Source organism: Podarcis pityusensis (genome assembly GCF_964106645.2).
Source record: "Podarcis pityusensis genome assembly, chromosome: 3".
NCBI classification, from domain to species: domain Eukaryota; kingdom Metazoa; phylum Chordata; class Lepidosauria; order Squamata; family Lacertidae; genus Podarcis; species Podarcis pityusensis.
In genome coordinates, this window is record NC_138026.1 from 4,117,067 (window position 1) to 4,139,806 (window position 22,740).

The following is a 22,740-nucleotide window of genomic DNA, read 5'->3' on the forward strand; positions in this document are numbered from 1 at the left end:
AAGACGACCAGGTATATGTTGTCCTTCCTGTTTGCCAGAGCACTGCTCTGTAAATTAGGCGTAGAGGGGGGTGGGCAGACGCCTTGTACCATTCATATTCTGTGTCATACATATTCAGATCTGGTGCTATAACCTGTCAAGCTCCCAAACTCCTATGGTCCTCCAGGTTTTCATATACAGTGCATTCTAGTCAGTGTTTTATACTAATCTTCTCTCCCTAAAAGGAGCCCGCAGAAATGATACATGCCGTTCCAGTTTAAGGACCTGCCCTGCGACCCTCAGTGACATTTGAACAACAGCGCGCTGTCAGTCCGGTGGCCTGACCTATACAACGGCATCTAATTATTACTAATTAAAGAATTAATTATTCATAGAGGCGAGCACTATTAGCATAGCAGAGATGTGTCAGAGTATGAGTTATGTGTGGTTTATGAATCTTCAGAAAATAGATTCTTTAATAAATTAATAAAGGGGCTCTGGGGTTTCATTAAAAGGTGGCTGGAGGGGTTGCATGCCAGTTTCCAAGGAGACCACAGGTGGTTCACTCAGATTTTCCCCCCCCAGTTAAAACTTGTTTGGGCCAGATGATATTTCCCCCCGCTCCTCACCCCCGTCCTCACTGCTCTTTCCTCAGGCGCAGAACTCAACATTTTAATGAAACCCCTGTTGTCCTCAGCTCGCTTTGATCCCCATGTGATCCTGAGCATCCATGTTGGCCAGTTGGAAGTTGACGGTATGTGCTTGTTTTTCAGTGGAGAACTGCAACATGAATAAACAACAGCCACGATGAAAGCTCCCAGATAAAGCAAGTCTGAGATAAATAAAGGGCACTAGGAAAGGGGACACAGAGGAAAGGGGATGAGCATAAATGCAAATGAATGCACTCGCACAAGAGCCATGTTAATTACCTTGCTTTCAGTCTTGTGGTATATTTGAGGGTGGTTATTACTTGAAAAAGGATATTTTCCTCCTTTGATTTATAGGTTTTATTGTCGGGGGGGGGGGGGAATATTTAGCATCCTTATTCAACACCCACCCACCCCGTCATTGCCAATGTTTCGCAGCATTTGTTTCACAGTAATAATGATGATGGTAATATTAATACCTTCCAGCACAGCTAACTAAATAGTGATATAAATAATAATATTAATGTTTTCAAGCATCCGTTCAGTTGCTCCTGGGCACATCATAAATTCTGTCTTTGCTTAAGCCGCAGAGGCCTAACAAAACAGCTCTACAATGCCATTTAAAATAAAATGAAATAAAATAAAGTTATTCCCCTCCCTTCTCCCAGGAACAGCAAGCTGTCCATTGGAATTGGGGGAGGGGAGTTTCTGCGAGAGTTTTTCAAATGAGTAAACCTACCTCTGTTGTACAGAGCACCTCCTGAAAAACAATGTCTTGTTGTTTTGAGACGGGGTTTACACAGTAGGGGGATGGTGTTATCTACTTCCCTTAAAGACCCTTTGAAAATGCACCACAAAAGGCAGGTTGAGACCCCTTTTCTCCCTTTTCATGCAGGCAGCCATGTTAGTGTGCCGCAGCAAAAACAGCAAAGCATCTTGTGGCACCCTAAAGATGAGCAAATGTTAGTTTTCTGCTGGGCACTTCTAACCATTTATTTTTGTGAAATCGTGTCCTCCCTAAAAGAGGGCATGTGTTGCGCTGAGATCTGGAGACTGACCTCTTGGTTGTGGGTGGGTATATTGGACAGCCACAACACCCGATTGGTAAGTCCCTCGATGCTGGGTTTCAATCTGGCCAATGGGGCTGCAGTCTAAACGGATCGAGGGACCTATATAAACCCATGCACGTGACCCAGAGCTTCCTCTTTCGGCTCGTGCATCGGAACACCCACCTCTCCCTAATTTTAGGGTCTTTTGCGATTGACCTTGCTATGCCATCGTGTGTCGTCTGTCGTTGGGACAGGGGCATGGCAGGAATTTTCCCCACTTGGCTGATTGGCTGTTGCCATTTGGGTTTCACCTGCAAATCATCACAACTTGTAAGGTTGCGGATAGGCTCTGGTTCAGGTGATAGGGATGGGAGAACGCTCTTGCCATCCCTACGTGAAGGGTATTCCGTTAAAGGAATCCAGGGACTCAGTTTGGTTTGGCCAACCTCCGAAAAGGGGTTGTGCCCATGCCTGAGTCCAGGGGAGCATCTGGGGAGTGAACAGAATCTGTTCCCTGGCTTTTCACCTTCCTCAGGTGTTCACCCTTGGCTGACCTATGATGGAGCTCTGGGTCAGCGCTACCTGCAAGGGTGCAGGGAGCTAGTCGAACCAGAGCCTATGCAACCACTCACTTTTCTGTAATCAATAAAGTTGTGGCCTAAATTCTGCCAAAAACCAAAACTAAAATTTGAGTCAAATGTGTCTTTATTTAGGAGGGAGGTCTCTGGATCTGAACATACAAAGAGACAAAAGGAGAAATCTGAACCTGAAATTATCAGGATACCAGATAATAGCAGTTTTTCAAGGGATGTTGGTTTACTTTCTCTACATGCAACCAGCTTTTTTCTTACTACAAATTGTTACTTGCATGTGGGAACATTTCTTCACACAAAAATCATGTCCAACGGACTGGGGCAATGGCCAACACATATTATAAGCTTGACTGCATAGTAGTCCCTCCAAATGCCAGAACCACAAGCCTACCATGTTTGCGCTAGTAAATTATTCTTAGCTTGGAGCATACAGAGATCAAGGCTTTTTGCCACTCTGGATTGAAGGCTTTCCCATGACATAAAGCCTACCAATTATTCCAGGACTATTGCCAAATTACCTCAGGGAAACAAGTGCCACTGTGCACATGCAAGTTACTTTGCCTAGCAGAGAGGGGTAAGTCTGTTTTGTTTGCAAATTCTTTATACTGTCTTTCCTTTGTATTTTCGCAGTGGCCCAAAATATGCAGACATATTGACAGAGTTGACATATTGACAGTCAGCCACATATGTGGAGTGCAGTCCTTTTCCTGCATTTGTAAAATGCTTTTGGTTTTGGAAAATTGCAAGAAATTAGGGGGTGGGGAAATAAGGAGAAGGTGTTAAATTTTCCTATTGATGAAAAATGATCTGCCAAGTACTTCCTAGAAATGCTGTGTTCAGGGGAGCTCAACCCAGAAGCTGCTGCTCAAAATCTCACAAAGGCTTATATTTAAAGGTCTAGAGGGTTCAGTAGTCTCTGAGCAGAAGGCAGAGCTCAGACAATTCAATCAATCAGTCATTTTATTTGTACGCCGCCTTTCCAAGGTGGGTTACAACATACTAAATATGCTCAAGGTGGGTTACAACAAATTAAATACCACATAATTACAAAGATAACAAAAATAGTCATAAACAATAAATAAAACAGCAAAAAGTACACAACCAAATAATTTCCACATATCATAAGATCTAAAATAAAGATGGTGATGATATCCATTACAGTAACAACTCTCCTAAACAATTTCCCAAGCTACAGTATCCACAAGGAACAGGTCCACAAGGAACAGATCTCTGATAGGACTGACCAATCGTTCAAATAAAGTCCCTTTACTCTGTTAGGATTGAACAGCATACAATACTGTTCAGCTTTCTGTTTATTGCCTCAGCATTTTTTAAAAGCACAACAGCCACAGGATAATCCTGAGCAGAGGACTACCAGCTCAAGAAGAGAAATCTTAACTCTTTCCTCTTGGCTTCTCATTGTGTCTCTGTGTGTTTTGCTTAAAAAAAAATACTGTAATGTCTGGGGTCACTCTTCAAAAGTAACATGCTACTGGTCCAAAATCTGTTGCTTTACACACAGGATTTATATGATAAAATCAACAAAATAAAAATACCATCAACAACCAACTTAAATCAATATAGAAGCAGTACTAGCACAAAAAATAGTGTAAGCAGCATAAGATAAATAAAACAACACAATTCAATAGTATTAAAACAATACTGATGCAAACAACGTAAAACACAACAGAAAACTAGAAGAAACACACACCTGAATATAATCAATAAAAAAGCCCAAAACCAGCAAAGGGAAAAAAGCAAATTTGAGCCCTGTCTAAAATGCACCCAAAGCATAATTAAGAAAAACCTTGAGAGAGCAAAGAGGTCTTTGTTTGGTGCTAGAGAGATCTTCATGTTGATCCGGTTAAGATAAGGTTACCAATTTTTTTTCAATGAATCCAGGGAAACTTTTCAACTTTAATGGATTTTGTATGGGGACAGATTTGTAAATCTGGTGACGTCTGGTAACCTTAAGTTAAGATTCTCTGGGAGAGCATCCCATAACCAGGGGTGCAGCTCCGAAAAGACCTCCTCACTATTTCTTCCCAAAATGTATTATTATTTTATTCTTATGAACTTTTATTTGTGACTAATTTTTCTCACAAAGGTAACTCAAAGTGTTTTACATTAACACCCAATTGAAGGCAACAATATAAACCCAAGAACTTGATAATTCAGCTAAAAGACTAAAAACAAAGTTAACAAAAAAAAAGGCAAGACTACAAGCTCCTCCCCACTAAAAGAGGAGAGGTCATAATATCCTTCAGATTAAAGCCCAGAGAAAAATTGCTGCCCTCTGATGGCTCCCTCTCCCATGCTGACCCACCCCCTCAGTCACCAAGATAGGTCTTCCAGCATCCCTGCCCCCCAAATACATCCTGTGTATACAAAACACTCAGCAATAAATATGATCATCAGGCCTGGTCCCCACTCCATGCAGGCTTCTGCCCATTTGTTCTCTTCCATGCATTACGATCAACATCAGAGGCCCTGCTCCGACAGATAAATTATTTTTACTCATTCATTTCCAATATTTATATACCACTTAATGACAAGAGTCCTCTGGGTGACTCACAAGTAAAAAGTAAAAATGTAAAAAACAATAGGAAACTAAAACCCAACACAGAATAAAACCAGCGACAGAGATTGACGGCACCTAAAATAGTCATCATGTAAGCACACTGAAAAGCCCCATTCCCTAGTTTCTCACCACTGTCCTGCTTTCATATGTGACACAACTGGCAGAAGAGAAGTTTACAGGCACAAAACAAACCATGCACAAGGTATTGGGTATGGACTTGACTCAAACAAAGAAATAATTATACTATTTGGAAAGAGCTTCTCTCCAAGGTGAGCACTGCAAGGAAGTCCCGTCCCCCCCCCCCCCAGCAATGCAAGATAACCAATTGTTTTCACAATTGCTTCGGCCACTAGATGAATTCTAGGGGATGGATGCAGCGAGTGGGAAGGTAGGAATTGCAGCGTCTTGCTAGTTATGATGCCTTTGCTTTGAAGTGCCCCTGTTTAACTCCATTGCTTGATCCACTCTGCCAGTCTGTTAAACCTTTGGGAGAGGTTAATGGCTGGGTTGAGACCTTTTAGTCACTAATGGTTTTTAATACTTTTGCTGCTTTATTTTATTGTATTGTTTAATTAATAAATGCTTCTTTAAAATGTTTGATGTTAGCCTCTTTGTTAAGAAAAAGTGGGATATAACTTTTAAAAATTCATTCATTAAAAACAATGGTGCATACACACACACACACACACACACAGGTCTTCTGTTTAAGACTGGGACCCAGCACATCTGTTTCTTTAAAGTCAGGACAAAGTTGGATAGCTCTTAAATTAAAAATTCTCTTGTGATGAAAATGTAAATGCTGACACATAAACTGAAACTCATCTCCTAACAGGTGGAATACAGCAGTTGAACTTTCTGCGGCCTGCTCATTGTCAGAAGTATCTGAATTCTCTTTGACATATGTGAATGAAATCACCTTTCTATGTTCTAATAGTTACTGCCACCGCTCTTCCTGCTGTCAGCATCTCCCTGCTGGCCTCTCCTTTGCATTTTTCCTCTTTCTCTGTTGTTTGTTATCCATTATGCTGATTTGAAGGGAGGGGAGAAGTTCCACAGAACAGACAGATTTCATGTGAAAACTGATAGGGATAAGTACCAAGCTTTGAAGCTGGTGGAACCCAAATTTTCTTGGTGAACTTTAGGATACAATTCATGCAGTGTTACTACCGGGTGGAGTTGGGGAGGGGGGACAAGCCTCCAAATGGTACTGAAAAATGTGGAAACGTTTGACAAAATGGTAAATTGCTCAACACATTTTGCATACCCTCCAATATTTCTCACTCCCCAAAACTGACCCTCCTTGACCCTCACATTTTTGTACCCCCCCCCCTCTGCAGAGCATTTCCTATCAGAAAACGGGCGAGTGCCCCCACCACTGTGTCCCCACCAACAGGACACAGCACACTCACCCTCCACCATCTTGAGAAAACCCCTTAATCCTGATTTTATTTTATTTCATTTTAGAAAAATAAAAACATATACCAATAAATAAATTTTAGAAAGGGGCAAGATGAGACATGGACGCACAAAGCATTTTTAATTAAAAAAGTGAAGGTTCCTTGTGCTCTGCTCTGCTCCCCTTTTCTTTCTGCCTTGGGTGGCCCTGCTCTCTGCCCACCCCTCAGAACCTGCGCATCAGAGCCTCTCCTCCTCCTCACCAGCTCTCCAGCTGGGGCTACGAGCTGCCCAACAACAAGCAACAAATGCTCTAAACATATGCAGTTTTACAACTCTAAGCAATACACACAAAACATTTTTATCAACCTTGATAAACAAAAAACAAAAATCTTCTGCCCCCATCGCAAGAATGCAGAAAGTCATCAGAGTGATGCTTATACAATAACAATTTTACATAGGCATATTAAACTAACACATAATTTAGATAAGGAATCATGCAGGTTGTTGTTTGAAACTTAAGATAGTAAGTCTCACCCAATTGCAAAAAGTCTTCTACTAGTTCTTTATCACACAATCTTGTGGGTTACCTTTCCAGCAATTACAAGGTTTCATACGTTTTGTCTATAGGAATTCTAACTTGCTGCAGAGGTAAGGTGTTTGATGGTTTTATAGTTGTATTTGCTGGTTCATTCTATATTTCATATATTTCATTATGGTCACTTATTGATTAGAGCATTATAATTGCTATTAGATTATTGAAAAGTACTCTCTGTGTGGAGTTGACCTTGAATATAAATGACAATTGGTTCAAAAGTTGCTGCCAGATCTAACTGGAAACTACAAACCATATTACCTTGATTTTTTTTTATCTACTACACTGGCTATCAAATTTGTTTCTGGGACGAGTTCACGGTGGTGCTGTTTAAACTATGGTACTTGGAAGCTGGAACATCTGAGCAAAGTCTGGTAACCCCCACTGCTGGTGTGCTTTAAATGGGCAGAAAGGATTTTTTATTGCAATGGGCTTTTTTAGGTACTGATTTTAAAATTGCAATTTGAAATCAGATTGCTGCTATTTTATTCTTACTTTGTTTAAGTAAGTAGGACTATTAATTTTAATGCTCTAATTTTGAAATCATGATTCTTATTGTATTTTTATTGGATTGCTGTTTAGCTGCCTTGAACATCTTAGCTAGCAAAGTGGGACATAAATATTGGTCATAAAAAAGATCTTTATTATCTTGAAGTAGTCATGTGAATTAAAATAACGAAGGGTTAGCAGCCTGCTCAAAGGATGGTAATAGAGTAGAAAACACTCAAAAATGGAAGAATACCAAGGAACATAATGTTTGGAGGAAATAAATATGGAGATCCATTAGATCAGTGGAAATTAGTGAGGCAATTTTCTGGAAGAGGAGTTTTGTGAAACTAGAAGAACTAAGTTCTAGGGTACATGACCCAGCCAAGCTCTGGGTTTGAGTAGCTTGTACCTTTTTTTAAATGATATTTATTAAAGTTTCACAAATATACAGAAAACAAAGAAAAAAGTATAAATTACAGCAATAAAGTAAAAAGTGAGAAAAAACATACAAAATAAAACAGTTAAAAACACAATAATGTTCCATAACCTATCTTCCTTACTCTTATTTCCCCGGACCTCCTCATACCTCCCTTCTTTGTATTCCAATTCAATTTGTTGGTTCAGCAAATCCTTACCATTAATCTTTTACCCAATTGTTAACCTTTTTTTTCCATAGACCTCCTATTTTCAATCATGGCTGTGCCCTGGGCTGGTCCACCCATGAGGCAAGGTGAGCCAACCACCTCAGGTGGTGGGATCCACAGCGGCACCAGATCTGGCCTCCAAGGAATGCATTGCCCATTGCTGCCACAGTATCAGGAACAGCTATGGTGCATTCTTGGGAGGCCGGATGTGCCGCCTCTTGGCAGCCCCCGTATGCCACCTCTAAAGTGGCCTCTTGGCAAATAGGAGGTGCTGCCGGTCTCCTCTCACCCCTAGGGATGATTCCCAATTCAGCCACCAGGTAATGTTGCTTTGATTCCCTACCTCGTTCCTGATGTAGATCTTCATTCACCCGCTTGTTCCCATTGTAGACCTTTATTTCCCCCTGTTCCCGATAGTAGGTCTTCCCTCTGGCATCTTCCCTGGAGGGGCGAGGTGCCATTTTAGGTGCCAAAATGTTTTGGGTTGGTCCTGGCTGTGACACTTCAGGTGTGTGTGAACTGAGCTTGTGGTTATGTGTCTTTGTAGGGAGCTATAGAATTTTGTTGAGTTGTATGCCATAGTCTCCAACTGTCCTGAAAATGCCGGGACATCCCCCAAACCTCATAAGGCATCCTGGCTTCTTACGTTTTCCTGCAGAGTCCCAGATTGGTTGAAGGTAGCCCAGTAGGCTTTGGGAAGGAGGCATGTGTGCTCTGACAGGCTCCTAGAGTCCTCTGGCCTCCTTCCCAAAGCCTAGTGGTTGCCCAGCTTTGAGGAGGAGGTGGGAGGCCCCTAGGATCCTGCCAGAGCCCAGCAGGGCACCTCAAAGCTGGGTAAGCCTTGGTTCCTTATTATTACTTCTTTCTGCATAAGTGTGTTTAGGAGCAGGGCATCAGTCTAAAAAGCTGAGCCAGCCGACAGTCCCTGTTGAGTCGAGGAGGGGAGAGATTTAGCTGCTCATCTTGGGCACCTGGCATTTCTTCAGGGAAAATGTCAACATATTGTGAGCACGCTCAGAGGATGACCTCCAAACCATCCTAAATATCTTTGCAGAAGCTTATGAAAAGCTTGGCCTATCACTCAACGTCAAAAAACCAAAGTGCTGCACCAACAAGTACAAAATAACACCTCTGCAGCGCCACAAATCCAACTCAATGGTGTAACGTTGGAAAATGTCGATCACTTCTCCTACCTAGGCAGTTATCTTTCCATGAGGGCCAACATTGATGCCGAAATCCAGCACTGCCTGAGCTCTGTGAGTGCAGCTTTCTCCCGATTGAAGTGCAGAGTGTTTGAGGACCGGGACATTTGCAGGGAAACCAAAATGCTTGTTTACAAAGCTATTGTACTACTAGCCTTACTATATGCTTGTGAAACATGGACCACTTATAAACGCCATCTCCAACTCCTCGAAAGAGTCCATCAACGGTGCCTCCGAAAAATTTTACACATCACTTGGGAAGACAGGCGAACTAATATCTGTGTACTGGAAGAAGCAAATATCACCAGTGTCAAAGCAATGATTCTTCAACATCAACTTGTTGGACTGGTCATGTTGTGTGGATGCCTGGTGATTGTCTTCCAAAGCAACTACTCTACTCCAAACTTAAAAATGGAAAGCGTAATGCTGGTGGTCAACAAAAGAGGTTTAAAGACTGTCTCAAGGCAAATCTTAAAAAATGTAGTATAAACACTGGCAACTGGGAAGCACTAGCCTGCGAGTGCTCCAGTTGGAGAACAGCCTTTACCAAAGGTGTCATGGGCTTTGAAGACACTCAAACTCAGGACACAAGGAAGAAACATGCTAGGAGGAAGGCCCACTTGGCAAATCCACACCGTGATCAACTCCTGCCCGGAAACCAATGTCCCCACTGTGGAAGGACGTGTGGATCAAGAATTGGCCTCCACAGTCACTTATGGACTCAGAGTTAAAACCGTGTTTATGGAAGACAATCTTATTCGGCTATGAGGGATCACCAAAGAAGATGTACAGCAGCCCAGTGAGGAGCGAAGGAGTTGCAGCGTCATGCCTTGGGGTGTTTGGGTGTGTAAGAAAGGGAATACCCTTTATCTTCTTCTTTTCCCTTTTTCTTCCCCTCCACATCTCAGAGAACAATTAAAAGCAGTGCCAAGATCAGACCTCTCCCTCCTGTTGTTTTTGGAAACAGGAGCCTTTGCTCTGTACGTTTGTGTGTGTGTGTGTGTGTGTGTGTGGACTTGCACCGAAAGAAGGAAATGGTGATGCTGACATATGAAGCCTTTCCTATTCTTTAAATGCAATAGTTCAGCAGCCAGCAATTTTTTAGGAAACATGTGGAGTGTTTATTCCTTTATTGTAAATTGAGCTTTACACTGAAAGCCTTTACATGTCTACTCAGAAGCAAGTCCCATTGTATTCAATGGAGCTTACTCCCGGGTAACTGAGTAAAGACTGCAGCCTTTACACCTCAATCCTAAGCATTCTCTCTTCTTCTTTTTTTTAAAAAAATGATATTTATTAAAAGTTTTACAATTACAAAAAAGCGAAAAAAAAGACAATAAAGAGTTACAATACATCAAAAAAATAAAAAACAGAATAAAAAAAGGAATTCAACAATACAAGTCAATAAAAAGAAAAAAGGAAAAAAACAAAACACACATTACATCAAAACCAAAAACAAAAGCAGACAAAAAATTTAAAAACCAAATCCAATATTCCCAAATCTTTATCTTTCATTAACTTGTTTCATCGACCTCCTCACGCCTCCCTTTTTTGTATTCTAGTTATTAATTATCTCAGCAAATCCTTTCCATCTTTCACTATATTCTGTCATTAAATTACCTTAATTTATTGTAACCTTATTTTACCATAAAAAGCCCTAAAGCTTAAAACTTAAAACTTATTTATACATAATTCCTTAAAGCATTTCTACTAAAGCCCAATAGTTTCATTCCAACATTTTTTCTAACACTCATTAATTTTACAAAAATTATCTAAATAAATTTTTAAACTTTCTTCTAATCTTCATCCATCGTCTCTTCTTCTTGGTCTCGGGTTTTGTCAGTCCTTTCTATCCCTTCCATCTAGTCCATCAACCTGGTGACCTTCTATCCGAGGCTCTTAAGTCTTTTCCATGTCCCTTCTGCAGATCTTCTTCATATTTATACCTGCACTTTACTTTGTCTTCTGCTGATCTTATTCTTAATTTCATTCCTTTCTCACTGAGGGGTAGATCTCAGGGAGACTCCAACTTGACAGTATCTTTATCCCTTCTCGACAGGTCAGCCCATTCTCCATAGTCAGCACTGAAATCCAAAAGATATTTGAAAGCATATTTCAAAGTCCCTCCAAGGTTAAGGGCCCCCACAACTCCAAACTCCCCCTGGCCCAAAACCAGATCCCAAAAGTCAAAACATCGCTGCATAGGGGGATCTATCCAGCTTCCCATCTCCAAACCAAACAGTACTCCATCTCTCCAAATCTGACTTTCTCCAGGTTCAGTCGTCAGAAACAACAACTTATGTTACTGCAACTCTCTCCATTTCTGTTACTTGAGGTTCAGCAACAACCTCCTCCTTTGTCTTCTGCACAACTTGCTCCATTTCTATTACTTAAGGTTCAGCAACAACCTCCTCCTTTGTCTCCTGCACAACTTGCCCTGTCAAAGCAGATTCCTGGATTGGTTCCTGCGTGGTTTCTATATAGGTATTCACTGTTTGTCCAAAATTGCTAACTGCAACAGTCATCAAATCCATCTTCTCATGTAGCTGTTCCAGTAAAGCACTTGTCTTGCAAAAAGCAAGCACTAAAACTTCTTCTGGGCACATTCTTATTCAAGGTCAAATGTCTGGTTCTCACGATCTTTAATCTCCACAGCTGTAGAATTCCCCAGATCAACTCCAGCAACAGTTTCACAAGCTCCCTCTAGAGGAAACAATTTCTGTTTGTATCCGTCTTTTTAAAAGCAGATCCAGCAACAAAATTCCTTTCTTTTTTCAGATATTTTGTTCCTTTTAAGTGCAAAAGGAAACATTGGAATCAATATGTTTCTCTTTTTTAACTATCTGTCAAAAAACGTTTTATTCACAGTCAATGAACTTCCCCAAAGTGTCTGTCTCTGACACCCCATTCCCAGGTTCAAGACGGTGGAAATTTATCTTTCTTTACTCTCTCTCCTGCAGGTTTAAACAGTCTAAGATTTCCCCCCTCTTCTCCTGCTTCCAAGGGGGGTTTGGTAGTTTTAACTGATGGAAATTTAGTCCTTTACAAACGACTTTCCAGACTTTAGCTTGCAATGTCTTTGCTTCAATCTATTTACAAAAGTGGAAGGCGGACTTCCTGTTTAGACCTTCCCGCTTCGGTGCCAAATTAAGATGTTTCATAATCTAATTTTCCGTTCTACTCACGGGTAGTTGTTTAAAGTCCAATTATCCACAGAAAAAAGTCAGCGCTCTCCGGCAACAGCAATGCGGTTTCACTCCGTGAAAAGAGCAGTCGATTCGAAGCACCGCGCCGCTCACCCCACGTCGCTCCGGATCCCCGAAACCGGGTTTCCCCGCAAATAGGGGAGGCGCAAAAGGTGCCAGCCGAATCCCACATCCACAGGCTTCCCGCCTATGGTTTTTAGTGGGTCTCCGCCTCGCCGTGGCGGTCCAGACCCTAGTTTCACGAAGTGGATTCCTCCCGGTCAGAGGAAATCCGCCATTGCCGGAGGCACTAACCCGGAAGTTAATCCTAAGCATTCTCACTCACAGGTAAGACCCACTGAGTTCAATAGAATTTACTCTCTTGGTATGTTCCTGATCATTCTCAGTTTTCATGGTTGTCATTGCTATATCCTGAACTTTTTCCTGACAGGGACTCAAGTTAGCTTCCAGCTAAAATTTTATTTCATTCCATTTATTTGTTGAAGGTGTTGTACATGATCCTTTCCCTCACACACACTTTCTTTACCACAATTCTGTGAGGAATGTTAGCTGGAGAGGTTGTAATTGGCCTGAGGTGGCAGACGTATATGTGTATATAGTGTATGTTTATGTGTATATGTGTATATAGCGGCCTGAAGTGAGATGAGTGCCGCAACCCCATAGGTAAAGGTAAAGAGACCCCTGACCATTAGATCCAGTCGTGACTGACTCTGGGGTTGCGGCGCTCATCTCGCTTTATTGGCCGAGGGAGCCGGGATACAGCTTCCGGGTCATGTGGCCAGCATGACTAAGCCGCTCCTGGTGAACCAGAGCAGTGCACGGAAATGCCGTTTACCTTCCCGCCAGAGCGGTACCTATTTATCTACTTGCAAGAATGTCCCTATTTTCATCGGAGGGATGCTAACCCTATGACACTGGTACCTTGGTTCTCGAACTTAATCCATTCCGGAAGTCTGTTTCAAAACCAAAACATTCTAAAACTCTCTCACCAAAGCGGCTGGGCTGCAAAGCGCTGCCTGGACGCTTCTCCTCACCAGCCCTATCAGTGCAATCTCTCTAAAAACAGAAGCGCAGCAATAAAATCGGAAGCTCAGGACACATTCGACTTCCAAAAAAAATTTCGAGAATCGGAACGCTCACTTCCAGGTTTGTGACGTTCGGGTTCTAAATTGTTCGTGAACTAGGCTGTTCGAGAACCAAGGTACCACTGCATATGCTTCAATGACAGGATGGATCATGCCCCCAGAAAGTGAAGAGAAGAGACATCAGAGGGAGAGTGGGAATGATAAAAGATGCCAAGAACTATGCTACAGAATTTGCAAATGGACTCAACATAAGCCTTCATTTCCCTCCTAGAACTGTGTCTATTACTTTATATCCTTAGGCCAACAAACAGACAGACCGTTGAGGAAAATTCAGACAAATGTTAAGTACTAACCTTAAGCTTGAGTGGTACTCTTGTCCTGTTTATCTCAGTATTGATGGAATAAGAAGCCCGTTTAATTTCTTGGCTCAGCAGAATAAATAGATTGCATTGTTGGTTTAATGATCATCTAGACATGAGAGCACAATTAGCAGAAGTAAAATAATCTCCAAACATTCTAGTTAATTACTCACCCAAACGGATGTTTACTAATAAACATCATAAGAATAGGAATCATTTTAGGAAAGTATTATCGGCCCCTATAGGGATGCAATTCCCCCCCAACCTTTTTATTTTTTAATTGAGCTCAGGAAAGATTAAAGTCTTAATTAAACACACATTTTATTTCAGTACTTAGTGTTCACAAACTGCATCCTTTTAATGTAAAACTGACATTCTGGCATTGTTCATATGCCCAGAAGAGTACAATAATCAAGAGTGGTTTATTATAGCAGTGTACCAAAATAATTAATAAAGTATGAACATTCGCCTATGTTTCCAACTTTTTTCACCATGGCTAGAAATCAGAATACTGTAGGCTCAATGACATTTTTTTTTTTTTAAGTTATTAGAAAAATCCTGGGCCTCCACCCCCATCCATGCAAATAATCTCTGGAGCAGGGGCAGTGCTGAACTTGGTATTTGGCTGCAGAATGGCCAAGGTAGGGATGAATCCTGCTTTTACTGGAGGGCATAGCTTGGCAGGAGCAGGGATAAGGATTGGGTGGCGCTTAAAACCTTAAATTTTAAAACAACCCCAAATATTAAAAGTAGGCAACACATTTAAAACAAACCCAAACACTCTGCCCAGCCCATTGCAGTCATGAAAACAGACTGGACAAAGATGAGGAAGCACGTATTCAAATAAATATTTTAAAACAGGTTCTAGAGTTTTAGTCATTCTGGAAAGAATCTGCACCCTCGAAATAGGATTTGTTGCATGTTTCCTTTTGATCCATTAAGCTGCATTTTAAGATATTTGCGGAAATAAAAAGAGCTGATCCCTTGTTGCCCTTTGGTTTAATACCTGAAAGGATAAAGCTCTTGTGATGTAACAAGACAGTTATTTTTAAGCCGCTTAAAGTCTGTGGTTTTTTCCTGTTGTTACAAGAGCTTCATCTGAGATTCACTCTGTTTTCTCCATTTATCTGTGGTTCTTCCTTTCTCACCTTTCAGTAGCTTTTAGAATCAGACCACTTGGATTCCAAAGGGAAGTGACAAATATAAAGGAGGGTGGTGCTTTCTTGCTACAGAGACAGATTTAAGGGAGCATGACCAGTTCACCCACACTGGGCACTGAGCCAAGAGGGCACCATGAGGGATGTCACAACTTAGAATGGAAGGTGAGAGGGAGAGGTGTGTGTGTGTGTGTGTGTGAGAGAGAGAGAGAGAGAGAGAGAGAGAGAGTGCACACGACAAATTTTGGTGTCGCACAGGGCGCTGCTGAAATTTGAAAGCCCAAATACCTCCACTGATTGCTATATACATTGTGCGATCTTTCAGTTTTCTACCTTCTGGGAACCCTTTCCACACTGAGCAGTCTGCCAAGGAACACTTGTGTATTGTTCAGTGTTCTACAGCATATTCTGCAGCAGCCCCCGCCAAACTAGTGCTCTCCAGCCATTTTGAACAACATCTCCCATCAGCTCCAGCTGTGCTGGCTGGGTCTGATGGGAGTTGTAGTCCAAAACATCTGGAAGGCTGCCCTAGAACAGACCGCCAGTTTGTGAAGAATGGTGGCCAGACCTCTTGGACCACATTATTGCCTTGCAGTTGGCATTGCTCGGGAAAAAATAGTATTCATGGACAAGCTGCTTTTGAAGGAATATTGTCATCTTCTCACTGAGGAACTCCTGATCAACCCCAAGAGACCCACAATTTGAAAACCATTGACCTCTTGTAACAATAATGTAGATCACATCCAATGGTTACTACAAACCCAACCTTGGATATGTGAGTCCACAACAGCTCACCAATACTTTAAAATAGCTTGCGCTATGATTATATAAACTCACATTCTTCTTACTTACAATACCACTGACATAGGAGAAGGCTATATGTTGTTAGTGTAATTCTGAAAGTATTCATGGTATAGTTCCTAATATATTTGCAGTATACCTTTATGGCACAGTGGTGACATCATGTGTAAGATAATAGCTTTTACTTGAATTGGCTTTTGATGGTGTGGAGTATGGCAAGAAACTTATCATATTGCTTGTAACCCTGGATTGGGGCCTGGGACTTGGGTGGCTCATGAAACATTTCAATTAAATAATCCAAACCCATCTAATATACTTGATTCAAACAACCTGTGCTGTTTTAAGAAGCTCTAAAATAAAAGTTATTATTTGCAGGGAGGAAAATGACATTTTTGAGGAAAATCGCCAAACATGACAGTGCCAACATGGTTTGTTCCCAGACATTTTTAGTAAATTCCACCTGGGAACTGCTTCTGACTACAGTATTCTGTCCAGGAAATTCTGGGCACATGGCAACTCTACATTATATAGGCATTTATTTCTACAGTGGTACCTCAGGTTGCAGACGCTTCAGGTTACAGACTCCACTAACCCAGAAATAGTACCTCAAGTTAAGAACTTTGCTTCAGGATGAGAACAGAAATCGCGTGGCGGCGGCACAGCAGCAGGAGGCCCCATTAGCTAAAGTGGTGCTTCAGGTTAATAACAGTTTCAGGTTAAGAACGGACCTCCAGAACGAATTAAGTTCTTAACCCGAGGTATCACTGTATATGAATATAAGAGGCCAGAAGTATTGATGAAGACTCAAGAAAGGACAGATTTCAATTACCATTCTAACATGGTTGGATGAAGCAATCTCCTTTTGGCCAAGATGGAGCCATGATAACGTGATTTGTCAAGAACAACCCATATTTCTGAAGTTTTCCACTGACTGATGAACCACAGTTTCAATATCTGTTTTTTTCCTCAAAACAGCATCAAAGTTCACATTACTTTTCAAAATCAACCTACAGAGGCTATTTATCAAGTTTTTCTATTCATATTGTATCCGACATATCTCAGGTGTAAGGGTACATCAGCAGAACCAATCCATCACTTCGGGTGGTGCACCCACACAACCCTAACCTTCCCATCACCTCACCTCTCCCTGTCTACTAAGCAGCAGCAACACCGATGCTGAGAAGTCAGTATTGTGGTTCGTCCCCCATTAGGTGAGCCACTTCTGTACTGAGCCTGTAGTGATGAGGTAGTACAGAATGCTCAGTGGCTGAAGGAACTAAACAGCCTGCAGTCCAACTGCTGTGAGGGAAAGGAATGTTGTCACATTGTCTCAGATTAAAACCACATATAGTGGAAAGATAAGAAGTCCTTGTCAAAACGACACATGGGAGCTGGCCTAAGAAAGGGCTCTGCAGTATTGGAAACAGGGCAAATCAAAGGTTTAGAGGACTGGAGGTTGCTGGTCAGGATTCTAAAGTGGCATAGGATTGCTAATTCCTGAATATAAGACAGTCTTCCCCAATGTGGTGCCCTCCATGCCACAGCCCCCCTTCAGCCCCAAGTCATGACAGGCAATGCTCAGAACAGATGAAGGGCCTCAGGGTGGAAGAGGCTGATTTAGCAGTTCTGTCTCTTGTCGCAACACCGTCACAGGAGCATTATGGCCTGGTAACCTTAAGGGGTACTGAGGCCACAAAGCAGTGAAGGAAGCTGAATTTCAGGTATTTATTATTAGCTCCAGGCTTTCATAATCTGTGATATGTCAAAAAGCTTCGTATAACCAATGACTATACCAAAAAAAAATCACCACATTAGCCACTACCCTGGAATAGTCTGCTACAGCCTTCCCACTGGATACAAGGAACACCGGATCTCGCTGTTAGGCAGTTTACCTGTGGCCTCTGCCGTCACCACATCCTTCCTCACATTAGCCCTGGTGACTGAGCTACCCTTTTGTCATTCTGCCACAAGGTATATATCATCACACACATTCACATCAATCACTTCTGTTACTCACCTTCCAAAAATCTCAGACTCTCATAAGATTTCACGGAAGGTTTACTGAGAGGCAGCCCCAAATGGCACAAAATGACAAACATGGGAAGCCCTCTGTTTCCCCTCCAATGGCAAAAGATATTCAATCCAACCTTCTATCAGGATGTTGCTATTGCTTCTTTCAAATCCTGTTGAGCAATCCAATCCATGGCACAGTTCTTCTTGAAAGAGCCTGTTGTCTGACAGTGACAGAGAAACAATGAACCCTATTTAATGAGATTAGTTACAATAAAGGGGAAAGTGGTTTATAAAAAAAAAAAAAGGCCGTTAAAGCAATGGGGCTGATTATTAAATCATTATTCTTACACAAGTTTGGCACCAGACATACCTTTTTTTCTGGATACTTTTTTTTTTTTTAAATAATATTTATTAAAATTTTCAAAAAAAAAAAAGAAAATACAGAAAGCAAGAATTTACATATTTTCATATATCCTTATTTTCATATATCCGCTTTCTGGGACTCCCCCCTTCCCCCACCCCTACCATATTCCTTTTTCATATTGTTGGCTCCACAAGCTCTCAGTTCTAATTAAAAACTTAATTTGTTAAACCATTATTCGAGTTTAAAATTTCTGCACTCCACATCAATACCCTTAATAAAACACAAAAAATTTCTTTCCCAAGGCCCACCCCATTTTCATTCCACAATTTCCCTTTTTTTAATAATAAAAGCTCCCCACATAATAAAAGTATCAGAGATAAGAAATAAAGAATATAATAGATAAGACAAAGCTAGTTCAAAAAAAAGAAGTTAACAAGCCTTTGGATTATAGTTCTCCCCCCCTGTCCCCGGTTTAATTTCCCCCTGACCACCAAACCATGTTATCCGCCTGGGATTCTTACAATCCATAAATCACCTATTTCCCCCAACTCCTTGCTGGTTTTTTCTTTTCTTTTTTTTTTTTTTTTTCCCTTTCATAAACATTTTTAGAACACTTAACTTCAGATCTGTAATAAAACTCCCCCCATTGTTCTTTCCAAATTGTAGTCCAGTTTCCTCTTGTTCCGCTGCTGAAACGTTCTAATTCAGAAGCTTAGTAAGTCTGCAGGGATTATTATTATTCAGGAACAAAAACTTGCGTTCAGTCCCTTCCTTTCTTCAATAGAAAATTCTATTGTCTCCTTTAGCTGAACACCCTGTAGACAAAATATTGTTTCCGTTTCGCAGCTTTCCCAGAAGATAACCAGTCCTGTAAAATTCCAATGGTGTTTTTTTCCACTTACGACCATCTTTGTAATGTCCCGAAACTCCTCTAGGGGGATTGTTATAACCTTGTCTTCTCTAGTCCAAAAGTCCGATTGTTATCCATATTTTCGCCATTTTGTATCCAAGTTTTAACAAATTGTAACAAATTGTAACAAATTTAGCCAGCAAAGTTCTCATAATAAAATCCTCTCTGCTTTCCGACTTTGACAGCTACTTTGACAGCTGTCAAAATCTCCGACTCTTTTCACCAGGCTCTCTCTTCAATCACCCCGGTTCCCAGGGGGGGGGGTTACGTTTCTTCTCCCTCAGTTCATCCTCCAGCACAGTTCTTATAATTCCCCATCGTGAAATTCTTAGTTTTTATCAGCGATACAAATCTTTTTGGACCTTGGTTGCCCCGTCCTTGTCTTGAAAGGTTTACAATAGGGGGGGGGACTGACTTCCTTTTTGGATCCCCCCCCGCTCGTATCCAATTCAAAAAGAAATTCTTTTTTTCCTCCTTTTAAACCCAGTTTCCAAATTACTCACGGGTTGTTGTCTAAAAGTCCGAATTTTCAATAGAAGAAGTCAGCGCTCTCCGCCGGATGGCATGCGGCTGCGCTCGGCAAGGATAGCAGAGGACTCAAAGCACCACGCTTCTCCCCGGCACCCGATCCTTAGCCTTTAAAAAGGCTCCTTCACGAGTCGGGAGGGCGCTAGCGGTGCCAGCCGAGTCTCCATGTCCACGACCCTCGTGGCCGTGGTTTTTAAGGGTCCCCGCATCGCCGGTGCGGTAGGACCCAGCCCCTGCCGAGCAGACTCCCTCCGGAGCTCGGAGGGAGTCCGCCATTCGGCGATGGCGCCAACCCGGAAGTCTTTTTTTTCTGGATACTTGCCATCATGCCTAGTTTAGACTTGATAGCCGACTTTGTGTGTGTGTGTGTGTGTGTGTGTGTGTGTGTGTACATTCACTTGACTTTTCAATTGCAAGGTCTGTTGTGTAATTCATTTCCCACTTCAGAAAAAAAATATCTATAGAGTCCTCCCCTCCCTTTGTAATTCAATCACATACAATTATAGCATCTGCTATAATTTTACTGCTGGGCACGCTCCCTCCCACTTTCCTTTAGTAAGTCAGGCTTACTGACAGCAGCACTTTTGCTAAAAATGAAGGCTTTACAAATCTGCTGGCTTTTGCAGAGATAGTTGGAGTTCCGTCTTAGCTGGGCTGGGTTCACCTCCATATGCCGATGCAAGTCAGGGCCCTGGTAAAGAAAGTAGCAGTAGGTTCCCTAGGTAGCATTGCTAAACGCTGATCCCTTTAGAGACATCTTGCTCTTCTTGTCAAAACACTCTTGCGTTTCTGGAGATTTCGCAGATGTCTGCCCAAGCAGGAATCTCCAAAATTGTCCTTGGATATCACTTCTTAAGAAATTTACTAGCAACTATGGTAGCACTCACCTATCCTGTCTGAAAACTCTGCTAGTCTTATCCAAAGTCCTTACTTATTTCAACATTCATAGGTAGTTTTGGGAACCTTTAAATTCATCATGGAATTTTATTTTAGGTTAATTTGGTGTTAACTCTGGTTAAAATGATGCATATGTCTAAAATAAATGCATACAGTGTTGAGAGAATTACCGTATATGGCTCTCTGTTTCAGTAGTTCCAGCCTTGCATTTGCATTTGAAGTAAAAAGTCAGCACAGCGCTCAAACCCTTTCCTGGCTTTCTCTGAAAAAAGTACTTTTTTCATTTTCATTTCTTTTAATGACACCAGAGACCAAGAGTTAGATGCAGGCAATGGTTCCCTCTGCATTCTGCTCAGGGCTGGAATAACCATTAAGCAAAATAAGCATGTGCTTAGGGCATCAAGAGAAGGGAGGCACCACAGAAATTTTTGATTGTTGGATTGACCATGGACCATATTGTGCAGCTGAACCAGGTTCCACAAAAACAAAGGCTCCCACAATATACATGTCATAAATTCAGTGCAACAAAAAATGTAAAAAAGAGATTCCGTCATGCTCAACTTTATAAAACAATTGTAGAAGATAATATTTTACAGTTTTTAATTGTTTCTATTTGCATTAGATATGGATAGGGGCACCCAAATCTTTTAAGTGATTAGGGCCTCTAATGGTCTTAATCCAGCCCTGATTCTGCTCCCCAAGGCTATGTACACCCAGCAGTTTAAAGTGCACTCAGTGCATCACATTGTCCACCTGACATTGCCATCCAAGTGTCAGCCCAAGCTTCCCCCCACATTTAAATAAGTTTTTCCTGATCCAGAGATGATGCTATAAAGGTCTTTTGTTTTTTAGAGCCAGCATCTGGTTGGCCACCATGGAAACAGGATGCTGGGCTAGAAGGGCCTCTGGCCTGATCCAGCAGCCAGGTTCTTCTTACCTTCTCCTGCCTTGGTCTCTGCCAATCTGCCCATGAGCCAAAAACATTCTGAAGATGACAAAGGAAGAGTCCTGGTAGTACAAGAATTGCAATAACCCAGTTGACAGCAACACAATATAAATAGCTGTGAAGGAGGAGGAAGGGAAAGAGGGAAACCGCAGCAGAAGGTGAAGGCTTGTTTGTAATCCAGGCTTTGACATCATTCACGCCTTCCCAGGCCACAGCCCATTTTACCTGCCACAGATCAACTTACCTTATCAGTTCACTAAAGAATCATAGAATTGTAGAATTGGAAGGGGTCCCGACAGCCAATTAGTCCAACCCCCTGAAATGCAGGAATCTCAGCTAGAACATACATGACAAGTGTCTGCTGTCATATGGATAGGACTACTTCCTGCAATATTTTGATAGGGCCTCACATTCCCAAATTGTGATAGTGGCAAAATACTTGGGAGGACAAATTCAAATCGAGCAAATTATTTCTTGCATTGCGCCTTATTTATGATATGGTGGGTTAATATCTATGACTGATAATCAGTATTATATGATTTGAATTAGTAGAGTTTCCTCTCACCAAATACCCAAAATACAAATTGTATCAGAGAATTGTGATTGTCCTTTTCTTGAAGATTCCACCTAAACATTAGGAAGAACTTCCTGACAGTAAGAGCTGTTCGACAGTGGAATTTGCTGCCAAGGAGTGTGGTGGAGTCTCCTTCTTTGGAGGTCTTTAAGCAGAGGCTTGACAACCATATGTCAGGAGTGCTCTGATGGTGTTTCCTGCTTGGCAGGGGGTTGGACTCGATGGCCCTTGTGGTCTCTTCCAACTCTATGATTCTATGATTCTATGACTAAATCTGAAGGAAAATGTCTTAGCCTAGAAGTAGGCTTCTATTCCTTAGTAATATGCCCAAATTGTCAATGCATTTTCCGATTGTATACATGCTGTTTTCAGGATACAGTTGCATTTTGAAGTTTGAGGTTTTGAATAGCTGTAAGGTAGAGCTTTCAGTTCAGCTGTGCGCTGATCTTGTTTGCATTCTTCTGCTGACATTATTGATTTCTTTTTGCCTTTTGCACAGTCAGGACAGATAAAGGGTGCTGAAGAGCTATTTTTTTAAAAAAGTCAAACTTCATAAAAGTCTATGGAGAAATGGAAAAAAAGAAAATCCATCAGCACTTTAGCGTGAATTTCTCCTAATAAACATATTTTATGTGCATTTTTGCACATAATGTTGAAACTTGAGTGGAATTACTAAAAATCAAATATATGCCTCTGTTTCCATGGAAAATAGCTTTGCCTGTGACA

General features: G+C 41.5%; 1 long non-coding RNA gene across 1 annotated transcript in view; it reads right to left on the reverse strand.

The window, feature by feature from the left end:
* Positions 1-17,929, reverse strand: part of LOC308472537 — a 53,629-nt gene extending 35,700 nt beyond the window's left edge. Inside the window, exon 1 of the long non-coding RNA XR_013983565.1 lies at positions 17,800-17,929. This is a non-coding gene — a long non-coding RNA (uncharacterized lncRNA). The remainder of the gene's footprint in view (positions 1-17,799) is intronic.
* Positions 17,930-22,740: the final 4,811 nt, after the last annotated feature.